This window comes from Malurus melanocephalus, unplaced genomic scaffold (genome assembly GCF_030028575.1).
Source record: "Malurus melanocephalus ecotype Western Australia unplaced genomic scaffold, MMel_1.1 scaffold_305, whole genome shotgun sequence".
Taxonomy (NCBI): Eukaryota; Metazoa; Chordata; class Aves; order Passeriformes; family Maluridae; genus Malurus; species Malurus melanocephalus.
The window spans coordinates 556,822-566,437 of record NW_026623537.1 but is presented as its reverse complement, the minus strand read 5'-3'; the positions used below and the strand labels follow the sequence as shown (position 1 = coordinate 566,437).

The following is a 9,616-nucleotide window of genomic DNA, read 5'->3' as shown; positions in this document are numbered from 1 at the left end:
CAGGTGGCTGCCAGGCTCTTTTTGCTGACATGTACAGCAGTGTGATTTCGTGCTGCATATAGTGATCCCTGCAAAATAACTTTTTCATTTGTTTACATCTGTACCCAGGCAGGGAAACTTCAGGCCTTTTGTAGTTATCCAGTTGCACTCAGTGGAAATTTCTTGAAGAAGGGGGAATAATAAATGTTTTGGTCTAATTTGAGTGCTCCTTCATAATTGTAAATAAAAGAATATTTTAATTAAAACAGAATTGTGGAATGAGAGTTCTGCAATGAAAAGTGTGTAGTGGAATGGATCTCACAGGGAAAGCTGGAGGCAGAACTGGAGAACAGGGTGATAAATGGCACATAACAGTACCAAACCCTCTGCATTTTTATTCAGGGTGTTTGATTATGATGCTGCATATGAAAYTTCTGCCTCCCATAGCCAAGGAAGAGGCCTAGGCAGTCTAGAAGGCAGTTTGTGKCAGAGCTGCTGTGACAGTGTGAAAGGAATGCTATTACTGCAAATTTTGGAAATGCTGACTTTACAATATCATACTGAGAAAAATAGGTTAATGATGTTGACTCCAGGTGGGAGCAGCCATTTGAGGGTACTGAAGAGCACAAGTTTCTTTCTCAATGATGTTTTAATGTCTTAAATATCTAAGCATGGGAAGCTGCAGGTAAGTAACTCCCAAAGTATAATATTAAGATTGAAATACTATTCATAYACTGCTGATGAACTTWGTAGCTTTGAAGTTGCATGTATATTCTTTCGAATCCCAAATTGCCTCCGTGYCCTGTCTTAAAATGTGGGAAATCTGAATACAAACATTTCAATCCATCAATAGATGARTTTTCTTTGTGCTGACATCCTTTGTTTTCCCTGATGCACATGTATGAAGTCACGAGGCAGAAAGAAACCTTGAAATCAAATGTCAGCTCTGGTCATAATAGGGCTTTTTCATAGGGCACCATATAGCAAGCCTGGACACTGGAAATGTARTGTTATGTTCACAACAGTTGGTTTCTCTGATTTAGTGATTTAGTGAAATAAAAGTTCGTTCTCAGCATGACCAGTAGCTTTGTGTTTGGGGGCAGATTTTCCAGCTTCTTGTGCTGGAATCTGAGCGTAGCTGGGTTCCTCTGAACACATTTTATCAGCCTGGTAACAAGGATTGTTCTACACASGAAGAAAGGAGATGGGGAACACAATCCGGGCTGGCAGTGATGGGAGAAGCCCCACCCCTCAGGTGGAGGTGGGTTTAGTGCAGAAAGCTTTGTTTGAAGCTTTTTGTTGCTGTTCCGCTTGCATTTGCTGTGTGTGTGTGTGTAACAATGCAAGCATTTCCCAGGGGCTTTTCCAATTGTGCAGACTGTAAATGCAAAGCTTAAATTCAGCATTGAGTAAAGGGCAATGGCCAGACTGGGTCCTTGCCACTGAGAAGTGGCACTTTTTGCCACCACTCTGATCAGGGGTGCTTAGCCACAGTGGTATTAAACAAAAAAAGTCTGTTCACCCTTTATCCACTCAGCCCTGTCCTCCAAAAATCTCTGCTTGCATCCTGATTTGATTCACTTTCTGTCGTCTTGGTAGACAACATATTTTCTTTCTTTCAGTCTGTTTTGTTTTTCTTTTTTTTTTAAATGAGTTAAAACAATAAAATCTGTAGAGTAAGAGCAGAATACTGTCTGGGGGGTTTGTGAGTTATGGTGTTCCTTTGGTTAATTTTGACTTTTTTTTTACCCATGTGACAACTAAAACTGAACTTGTGAACTGAGGCAGCTGGGGCAGGACAAATGTTCCGAGACAATATTCTAGTTATCTTGTAAGCAGATTAAAATATCCAGTTTTGCCCGTCTGGGGGAATTACAGGGTGTGGATAACTGCAGCATTTACAAGTCCAGAAATTTTAACACTTTCATGCTGGACTAAAACTCTTAATTTTTTTGCAGAGAATTACTGCTCTGTTTCTAACTTGYTTGTGTTCTGCTGTACAGATCTCTCTTGTGCCTCAATATCTTGTCAATACTTTTGTCACCAGCACCCAAGGCAGTGAATCTGCTCTGTCTGAACAGTTTGCTCTGAGGGCTTTAACCAATGTCATGCTGGAGGTTCACTGCTCTGTTTGCACATGACATTGATAATTTGTATAAATACACGGATGTTTTCCTTTTCCCCCTACACTTACATTTGTCAGTTAACTTCACTGTAGCCAGTGGAACATTGGGCATCCAACAAGAATCTCTTGGGGTAAGACTCACAAAGTGAAAGAAGAAAACACAAGAAGACTTGAGAAGAAAGCTTGAGATAGCAGCAGTTTCCTGGCTGGTATTGCTCAGCTGACTGCGCAGATGTGTGGTTTAGTTTTACCAGCAGCTGGTTACAGATGCAACTCATCTCAGGATCACCACCCTTTGTGGTTTCAAAAAAAAACGTTATCTTTGCTTTTGCAACCGAATTTGCATAGCAGATGAGCTGTTGTTCATCAAGGAAGGAAGTCTGACTACAAGACACTCCACAATTTGAACATTTTTTAGCCTTTTCCGTGGCCTGTGGCAGTTCAAAATAGCCCTTTCCACATCCAAGKGGTTCCAGTGCCTTGTATGCTCACAAACATTGCTGTCATCACTGGAGCCCTCATCTCTTGGCTTGTTTGTTACAATTTGTTATAGCTGCAGCTAAAGCTTTTGATCCCRACAAACACATTTTTGAACTCGGCAGTTCTTTTTCCAGGCAACACAAACAGCTCGGAGTTCATCGCTCTGCTGTTCAGTTTTGTGCCTTGGCTCCTCAAGGAATACAGTTTCAGGATTTTCTCCAGATACTTTAAGTCTTCCAAGGTGATTACTTGGAAAATTGCTTTCATCTCTCTGCCCATGACCACCCATGGTAATTGTGTTTTCTTGTAACATAATGTAATATATAACCATAGTGCTGGGATTGCTATAGCAGGCGAGGTACAGAAGAATAATATTGAAACTACTTTTCAGTGAATAGCAAGGAGAAGATCACATCAGGATGAAGCACAACTGGGAATAAGTGGTGCTGGATAATTTATTGAACAAGCAATCATGAAATAACCCAAGGTCTTTAATAGCTGCCTTTGTATTAGAATTCTAATCCAGCATCCCCTGTTGTGGCAGTGGGAGTCAGGATAAACAGGGCAAGGCTGGAAGGAACCTCAGCAGTTTCTGTTGCATTGAGAGTTGGACAGCATCCGAGTTATTCAGTTGCTTGTCTTGCTTCAGTTTGGGGGCTTTACTTTGAGAAATTCTCACACAGTAGTGGAGAGTCTGTCTGTATTCATTTAGGCACCTGCAGAGCTTTTAGAAATATTCTCACACAAAGCATTTCTCCAATCTTTGCAGAAGTTGCAAAGGAACCTTTCTGAGGTCACTTAAACCTCTGCACATTCATTGCTCACTGAATGCAGGTCTAAGTGGGGTCTTCCTGCTGCTCTGTACTGAGCAGCATCTTCTGTAATGGAAATGGGACTGTTCCCTTGATTACCATTTCCAAAGCCAAATCTGAGCACAGAAATCATGGTGCTTCTCTGTGTGTTTGGAATTTGCACATCGGTTGTGCTGTTGTGCAGATAAATTCCTTGAGCTCCATACTATGTGATATTTCTGCTAAAATCCCACTTCCTGTGAGCCACTAATCCTTGTCATCGAGATAGTTATGAATCTGTGAAGTTGTAWGGTAGAGACTCGAACATGAGCCAATTGTAAATGCACAAATGTACAAATTGGATAGAAATTCCAGTTGTGTTGAGCTGATGTGTCCTGCAGAAAACCGGTAGTGTAGAAACCTTTGCACGTGGCTTTTGAGAAAGCTGGAACAATCCCTTTACAACTAAACTGTGCTGCTCAAAACCCTCGCTGGATGCCAGGTGTGTGAGGCCCACTCAGATAATTAACCCAAAGGAAAGAATTCTGAATAAAAAGAATGGTTTAGTGATATTTGCCTTTGTCTTTTGACTCAGTTGAAGGAAATGAGTCATTCAAATGAGCAGAGGTAGGTATAGACAAGCCTTTATTTTTCAAAYAAACAAATGAAGAAGCCCTCTGGAGTTCTCAGGATTAAAAGTTGTTGTTTTTGATGAACTGCTTATCCCCAGGAAAATGGAAATGTTCACATGTTTAATCTGGCTTTGTCACCAGCATCCCTCCTCAGCTCAAAATTGTTATTTTGATAGCAACAGTTTGAATTTGTATAATGGATGTAAATTCAAGACAAAGATGTGAATTTTACCTGTGCAAGGGTAAAGATGGGGGGAGCTCTAGTGCACTTTTCTTGAGGACTCTTCAGAGGGCTTTGGTAGCTTTGCTCTGGGGGTAAAAGTTTTAAGGACCTCAGTAATTGTGGCTTTGATTAATTCTTTTCAAAAGCATCTCCAGTAATTTCTGTTGTTATTATTTCAGTATTTATATGCTTTTGTCCCTTGTTGTTCGCTGGTCACTGCAATTTTTTTTTGGATTCAGTTTTGATTTGGTTTCCTCAGAACAGTTTCCTTTGCAGAATCAGAATACTTCCTGAGGTATCAATAAGCAGTCCAGTTAATTCAGTCAGTTTTTTCCAAGTTTAACCCAAATTTCTTTTAACCTGGCAACGAACAGGAAATTGCATTAAATAATCTTAATTGAATTATASTCATTGCCAGGTCTAACCTGCTACTGAAACACCCATCAGTTCTGATGTTTATTATGTTTAACAATGTCAGGGTTTCAAGATTTGAATAATCTTGTCAGTTTTAATTCTGCAGCGGCTTAATAAAGGGCCAGATTTGTAAGTGAAAGTTTAATTTGCATGCTGTGCTCCAACAGGTGTTGGTATTTAAGTTTGGGCAGTCCCTTGTGGCACCAGCAGAGTTTGATTTGTGCCACCCTCCCCTGATCTTTTTTCTCCCTCTCCTCCATCCCTGCAGTGCTGTGCTCGTTCAGAGGGCACTGCCTGTGTCTGATTTCCTTACACTTGAGAAATTGTTGTATGATCTTCAATATTTGAAAAGCTCTAATGATGCTTCTCTTGTTTTTGTGAGATTGGCATGGAGTTTTCTGCCACGAAACTGAATTTCAGAACTGGAAGCMTTCTGGTATTTTCCTTCAAACTGTGCTGGACAAAACATGACCTTCAGTATAATATAATTTAATACAATACCACAAAGGTTGAACTCAATGATCTTGAAGGTCTTTTCCAAGTGTAATTTTTCTATGAAGAGTTTTGTATTTTGAARTAAACATTTTTTATCAGCCCTTTTTGTCTTGTCACATCAGCTTGTTTAGTTATCCAAATAGGAAAAAGTGAATCTATGGTATTACTTTCTTTAGGCAGTTGTTRTAGGAATCCTTTGATAAATACTGATTAACTTTGATTCTGTTAAAATTTTTTCCGTAAGCGTATCTTTAATTCTGCTTAAACTCCCACTCTCCCTTCCAGGAAATAAGAAAGKTGAAACAATATAAACAGCAGAAATGACCTTTTTAGTAATACTGCAAGCACTGGAAGCAAAAGTGTCTATTACATTAGTACTATTTGCACAATAGTTTTAGATCCTGTTATCAAATTCGATTTTTTTTTTACAGCATAGTTTAAAATTAGGAAGGYTGTTACAAGCTTGCAATTTATTATTTAAGTATGTCTTGGGGGACTGCATGCAGATTTGTGTGTGCATAGAAGGATRAAAATCAGCTATATCAGTTTGATGTATAAATAAAATGATGATGTGAAACACTGGGTAAAATATCATTAAAATTTTCTTGATGCAAACAGAAGTCAGAGAATTATTGGGAAGGCTGCAGAGGCACAGTCACTCGGTTGGATTATTTTGCTTGATGCTTTGGAAGGTTTGGATTTTTTTCCAAGGCTTTTAAGGGCTTTAAATTTTTAGAACAAAGCCCCATGTTTTCAGAATCCAATTTATATGAAATAGATGTTTCTTTCAGGCTCCAAGTAGGGCATCTGGACCAGTTTTTAGATACCTGCTTTGAAGTCAGCCCTTTGTTTTGGCTGTTTGTCATACATTGATATAGACAATATTTAATTTATAGAAAAAATAGTATTCTTTTGAACTATGCAGTTATTTTAAATTTTTTCATAGTTCTCTAGGCTGGCTTTACTAGAGTTTTCAAAGGTTCAATACTTAAATCACTCAGGAAATGACAACAGAGTTGCTGGTAATTAAAATGGGTTTTTACAGTCTCTTGTACCCTAAATTGAATGGGTACCTTGAAGTCKGTTCTTAAAGATAATTTTACAAGCTCTCCATCCACATGTACTTATTTTCTTTCTCTTTTGAATGCAAGTTTTACTGAGCTCCTCACAAACAGAGCTGGTTTTGGGTGAATCCTGTCATGGCTGCTKGAGCTGGAGGCTGCTCTGGGTGTCACATCCAAGCTCACATTTCTTRCAGAATCCAATGTTACTTTTTGCTTGTACTATTCTGTACATTGCAGGAACATGCAAGCTATCCAATAATATTCAAATTTGGGGGTGAAATTCTGGTCCTAATTTAAATATTATTAAGGAACAAGATAATAATTAAATTTACCAAATTAAGAAAACCACAAGATGGCATCAAATTGTCAACTCTGTCCTTTGCCCTTTTTTTTAAAGGTCAAAATACCACAGACTCTATGGCTCTCTACATAAAAACCAGCTGGGAAAGGGAATATGCAATGAAATTCTTTCTCCTTCCACCATTTGAACCTGTGAAGCTGCCATAAGATACCTTTAATAGTTTGGTTTAGAACAGGAGGATTTATTTTCTTAAGTTGTTGTTCAGAAAATKTCTCATTCCAGTTGGGAAATGGAATTAACCTGATTGTGGCTGTTAATACTCGTTTARACCTAAGAAAAGTACAAAGTAYCTAAAATACAGACTTTTTTCTAAAATACAKGAAAATAATAKTTGGGTCCTGAATAGTTATCCTGTYRGATTAGTGTTGATAACGGGTAATTTTTGTTAATTAATACAAATAATTACTGTTTTAAGAAGAACGTATTAGTATGTTTAGTAAGGTCAAAARGCACTCCAAAATGTTTTCAAAGTGTCTAAAAGAAAACAAAGAAAAGCCTGGCACTCACTCTTAAGTAACTTAAATGTAGTAACCACATGTACTCACCACACGTKCTGAGCTGTTTCCTGCTCATGCATTGGTTCTGAACCCACTATTTGTGAGTGTTTAGGTAGGACAATGCCAAACAGCAGAAAAAACACCCAAAACACAAAACCAGAATTGAGCAGGGATATTTTAAATGTCTGGCTGAAATGAGCCCCACAGGGAAGCAGATACAGCACCACAGTGAAACGATGCAGTGAGGCTCAGGAGAGTGTGGAGCTGATTGCATTCAATGTCAGGTTGTTCCTTCTCAATGGTTAAATCTCCAATATTTAATGGAATTCATAAGTAAACCATATATATATAACCTTCTATGGTAAATTAGCACAAGTAAACCAAGTAATATGTTTTTGATTAAAATACAACGTTAAGTGGTCGTCTGAAAGAAGATTTGTATTTTTCAAATTACATGGTTTTGTTACTAAATTAGTTTCAACTTATGAATATTCATAATACACTCCTTAACAGTGTCAAACAGCTTATGCATAAGAATTAGGTATGTCATTTTCAAGCAAAACTGTTTAAGTATTCCGAAATTTTGAGGAAATGAATGTTCTTTAAATAGCTAAACAGTGATTTCTGCTGCTTATGATGCTTAGGGTACAGCTGCAGGAACAAAAGCTCCCCTAGCTGGAGCTTGAATTTGCAGCGTGCTGGTTACTTAAGAGTGACTTTCAGATTAAAAACTTCACAGGAGAAGATTTGAAATATCTTGCTGTGTGCTCAGTGAGAAWTAACTTCTGCCTTTCCAGGGAGTGAGAGTGTGCAGACACAGAGCTGTCTTGGGGTGGCTGAGAGGCCACAAATGACCAGCAGCACCCTACCTGGTGTAGTTGGATGAACCAGCTATGAAGGTTTCTCTACAGAATTTAATTTTCTGTACAAATTAATACTCCTTTTCTTTGGAAGAAATCCTGGCATGGGGTTGTCTGTGGTTATAACTGCCTTGTGAGCAGAGCTTGTTTTAAATCAGTGTGTTGTCATAGGACAAGCTTCTATCTCTGTCTCAGTGTTTTTGAAAARCATTAATTTTAAATCGAAACTTAGCAGGAAAAAGGAAAATATTAACAAAATTATCTGGCTAATGRCACCCTTGTTGACACCAGGTTTTCTTCTCCACTTGGCAGATCTTGTCAACCATCACAGCTCTGTACTTTGTTCTTTTTCTCCTCTTGATAGTTTACATTTCTCCTTACCAGTCTTCTAAGAAATGTGGGGGTGAAATATTGATCGGAGTTTCCTTTGCTTCYTTGGCTGCAGTTGTTACAAAATAGGAGGTGGTTGTTAGATCACTGAAAATGGTGAAAAGAGAAGGGGTGTAAATCACCTACAAAGGATTGATGGTGCACCTTCAGCAGGTGACAGCTGAGCTTCCAGGATGCCTCAATATCAGCAGTTGTGAGCTGAGGGAGGTTGGTTCCTGAAATTATCATAGTCTGAGGTACCAATTTATACAGCTAAAAGCTGTGACCTCTGTAATTTATTGATTTGCAAAATTTATTCTTACAAATTGAATGGTCATAGGCATGGAAGTGGTAATTACTCATTTAAATGAATTTTTTCCTACTATTAATCAGATATTTTATGATTTTTTTTCCTGTGGTTGGTTTAGGGGGGTGGTGTATTTTGTTTGTTTCAGCTGCCACGTTCTCACAGCCTGCCTTTTTTGTTTTAGGCTCTTGCACTAAGTTTCCCATGAATTGCTGTGGAGCAGGCAATTCAGAGAGTRTGAAAAGCTCCCAAACAGATAATTTCATACAGCTCAAGTCACTGGGTTGGCTTTGGGTCCSATTTGGTTGTCGTTCTTCCCAGGAGTTTCTCTCAGCAGCTCGTGTTGCCTCCCTTCCCTGCAGGGTCTGTTTGAGACAGGAGGCTCTGGCTGAGTTCAGAGAGGCACCAACGCTGCTGATTCTGTAGGGCTGCAAAGAGCAATGAAGGTTTGGACAGCAGACAGGGATGGTTGTGCATCTGTGCAAACTGAACTGGATCTAGAAACTTGAACCTTAGCATTGCAGGAGTTGGTGTTTCTTTAGCTTGCTAATTTCCTTTACATTTCATCAAGTATTGTGAATTGAAGGAAGTATTATGGGGGAATTCTTGGTTTCTTTAAAATGAGTAACTAGTGCAGCGCAGAATCGTTCTTTTGACACAGAACATGGTATCTTTCCACAGAAAGAGGTGCAAAATGTTTTATTTTTGCTTTCTTGGAAAGTGGAAGTTGAAGATGCTGTTCTCAGTTGCAAGGCTTCTCTCAAAGGTAGTCAGCCTTTCCTGCTGCCCTTCCTTTAGAGTGTGGTGGTATTTTCACTTTTATCGTTTTCTGAGTAATTATTGTGAAAGGACATTGGCAAAAGTACCTTTCCTCTGCTGCTATAAAAGTGTGTCTTAAAATAACAGGTACTGACTCAACTGCCCTACATAAATGTTGGTATTTTAATAATCAGAAAAGAGCACAGCAAAAATTGGGATAGATCCATTTCTTACAGTGCAGGGTTAAATCCTTATACTAA

General features: G+C 38.7%; 1 protein-coding gene across 1 annotated transcript in view; it reads left to right on the top strand.

Annotated features, from left to right (window-relative positions):
- The window catches only part of CDC73 (cell division cycle 73), a 102,494-nt gene that overhangs the window by 71,153 nt on the left and 21,725 nt on the right, over window positions 1-9,616 (top strand). The gene's annotated exons all lie outside the window — the stretch shown is intronic.